The sequence below is a fragment of the Mus pahari genome, chromosome 2 (assembly GCF_900095145.1).
Source record: "Mus pahari chromosome 2, PAHARI_EIJ_v1.1, whole genome shotgun sequence".
Lineage (NCBI taxonomy): Eukaryota > Metazoa > Chordata > Mammalia > Rodentia > Muridae > Mus > Mus pahari.
The window spans coordinates 135,879,014-135,882,626 of NC_034591.1; positions in this window are offsets into that span (position 1 = coordinate 135,879,014).

Below are 3,613 nucleotides of genomic sequence, written 5' to 3' on the forward strand. Positions count from 1 at the left end.
TTACATTACAGTTCATAAAAGTACCAAACTTACAGTGATGAAGTAGCAATGGAATCATTTTATCGTTGGGGGTCACCACAACATGAGGATGCAGCATTGGGAAGGCTGAGAACCATTGCCCTGGGCTGTGTCAGGTCAACAGTTAACGCTAACCAAGACAGGGACTGTAGAGATAAGTCAGCTGTTGAAAACACTTGCTGCGGGCTGGTGAGAGTTAAGAGCATTGACTGCTCTTCTGAAGGTCCTGAGTTCAAATCCCAGCAACCACATGGTGGCTCACAACCATCCGTAATGAGAGCTGACTCACTTGTGTGGAGTGTCTGAGGACAGCTACAGTGTATTTACATATAATAATAAATAAATAAATCTTTAAAAAACAAAACAAACAAACAAACAACAACAACAAAACACTTGCTGCTCAACCAGGAGGACCAGAGTTCAGATCCCAGTACCCACGTCACGCAGCTCACACATGCCTGTAACTCCAGCTCCAAGGGATCAAACATCTTCTTCTGGCTTCTACAGATTCATGCACATATACTCACACAACCACAGACATACAAAGAAAGAAAGAAAGAAAGAAAGAGAGAGAGAGAGAGATAGAGAGAGAGAGAGAGAGAGGAAGAAGAAGAAGAAGAAGAAGAAGAAGAAGAAGAAGAAGAAGAAGAAGAGAGAAGAAAAGAAAAGAAAAGAAAAGGAAAGGAAAGGAAAGGAAAGGAAAGGAAAGAAAAGAAAAGAAAAGAAAAGAAAAGAAAAGAAAAGAAAAGAAAAGAAAAGGAAAGAAAAGGAAAGAAAAAGAAAGAAAAGAAAAAAGAAATAGGATCTCATTATGTATCTTTGGCTGGCCTAGAACTCATTATGTAGACCAGGCTAGCCTCAAACTCAGCCACCTGTCTCTCTGGAGTGTTGAATTAAAGGCATGCAACACTATATCAATCCCTTAAGTAATCTTAAACAAACAAACAAATTTAACCAGGATAGCGGGTGTGAATGGAAAGAGAAAAGAAATAGAAGAAACAAAGTAAAACTAGTAATCAGTGTTGGGATCTTTGGAATTAGAGGGAGAGATAAGTAGAAGTTGGGAACTTCAGGGACACAAAAAAGCTGGGAGAGGATGAGGGAGTCTTGCTTAAGGTAGACTGAGACAGCAGGTAAACAGTCTCCTCACACAGGCGGATCTCTGTGAGGTTCTGCTAGCCTGGTCTACAGAGTGAGTTCTAGGACAGCCAGGGCTACACAGAGAAACCCTGTCACAAAAACAACAAAGCAGAAGTCCAAGCCAGCCTGCTAAAATAGTGTTGAGTAGTAGTCAAAAGAGGGAGGGAGGCTGGGTGTGGTGGCGCACACCTTTAATCCCAGCACTCGGGAGGCAGAGGCAGGCGGATTTCTGAGTTCAAGGCCAGCCTCGTCTACAAAGTGAGTTCCAGGACAGCCAGGGCTACACAGAGAAACCCTGTCACAAAAACAACAAAGCAGAAGTCCAAGCCAGCCTGCTAAAATAGTGTTGAGTAGTAGTCAAAAGAGGGAGGGAGGCTGGGTGTGGTGGCGCACACCTTTAATCCCAGCACTCGGGAGGCAGAGGCAGGCGGATTTCTGAGTTCAAGGCCAGCCTCGTCTACAAAGTGAGTTCCAGGACAGCCAGGGCTACACAGAAAAGAGGGAGAGAGGTGAGCAAGAATACAGGGAACAAAATGCTCATGACAGGAAATATGGAGACAAAGTGAGGCGGAGAGGCTGAAGGAAAGGCCACCCAGAGACTGCCCCACATGGGGATCCATCCCATACACAGTCACCAAACCCAGACACTATTGCTGATGCCAAGAAGTACCAGATACAGCTGTCTCCTGAGAGGCTCTGCCAGAGCCTGACAAGTACAGAGGCGGATGCTCACAGCCAGCTGTTAGACTGAGCAGGGGGACCCCAGTGGAGGAGTTAAAAGGACTGAAGGAGAGGAAGGGGTTTGCAGCCCCATGGGAAGAACAACAATATGAACCAACCAGAACCCCCAGAGCTCCCAGGGACTAAACCACCAACCAAGGAGTACATGTGGAGGGACCCATGGCTCCAGCCACATATGTAGCAGAGGATGACCTTGTTGGGCATCAATGGGAGGAGAGGCCCTTGCTCCTGTGAAGGCCCCAGTGTAGGGGAATGCCAGGGCAGGGAGGTGGTAGTGGGTGGGTGGGGGGCACCCTCATAGAAGCAGGGGGAGAGGAGATGGGATAGGGGTTTCCAGAGGGGAAATTGGGAGAGGGGTTAACATTTGAAATGTAAATTAAAAAAAACATCCAACTTAAAGAAACAAAAAATGGACTGGCCTCTCACTTCTTCCTGCTGCTGGGTGGCGCTGTCTTCCTTCGGCCCATGCTGTCCAGTCTGTAGACAGTGCTTCACAGGAGGGACCACAGATCTGTTCAAGACTCTGCGAACCCCTCAGGGCTCTGTCCCACGAAGCTCCGCAAATGCCCTGCATGCTCTTGGGGCCTGAGTGAGAGTTCTGCAGGTCGGCAGCTTCCCGAATGCTGTGCGGATTGGATCGAGGCTCTGGAGTCTGCTGTTTCTCAGGGTGCAGCATGAAGCGTTTTATTCTACCTGTCGTTTCGTTTCCTGTGAGTGTGACTCACAGAGGGTCTCAGGCTGTTCAACTGTCACAGCACACGTCTCCGGAATGGCGTCTGGCGTCTGAGGGCTTCCTAGCTCCTCCTGCCGCTGTCTGTTGCACGTCGGATGTGAGGTTCTTCACCTCTCCTCAGGTTAGTCCTTAGCAGCTTTGGCCCCCAGGATACTTTGATCCTTATGATACTTTGGTGGCTTTTATATTTTTGTTGTTGTTGATTTAAACTTTATTTCCTATTGCTTGTGTATTTGGGGGTTTAGGAGTGGGTGATGCCACACTATGTGTGGTCACTTGTAGAGTTAGTTCTCTCCTTTCACATGGGTTCTGGAGCCGTCTTGCCACCGGTAGCTCTGGCTGGCCTGGAACCTCTTACAGACTAGACTGGCCTCTAACTTGTGATCATTCGGGTTTTGCTATTTAGCACTGGGGTTACAGATGTGAGCTACCATGCTTTGCTTAAATATAATTTTGAAGGAATGAATGGTATTAAGTTATAGGAATCTAACTGAAACCAAACCTCGGATCATAGGCTAACTACACGGGAACAGCCACTATACTCCAGCAGGGCTGCCTGGTCTGGCCTCAGAGGCTTGAAATACCAGGGTATGTGGGGACACTCAGGGAGGGTCCCCACCAGTCCAGAGAAGGGGAGCAGGGAAGGATTATGGGCTGGCCCAGCAAGCAGACATTTGCTGCCCAGCCCGACAGGTCCCCAAGCCCACACAGCAGGAAGAGGGCTGAGTCCTTCAAGTTCCCCTCTGGCCTCCACACATGCTGTAGTGCTCACCAACTCCACCCTAGTTTATAAACCCATGTAAGTCTCTTTTCAAAGAAAGTGAACTGAGGGCTGGTGAGATGGCTCAGTGGGTAAGAGCACCCGACTGCTCTTCCGAAGGTCCAAAGTTCAAATCCCAGCAACCACATGGTGGCTCATAACCATCCGTAACAAGATTTGACTCCCTCTTCTGGAGTGTCTGAAGACAGCTACAGTGTACT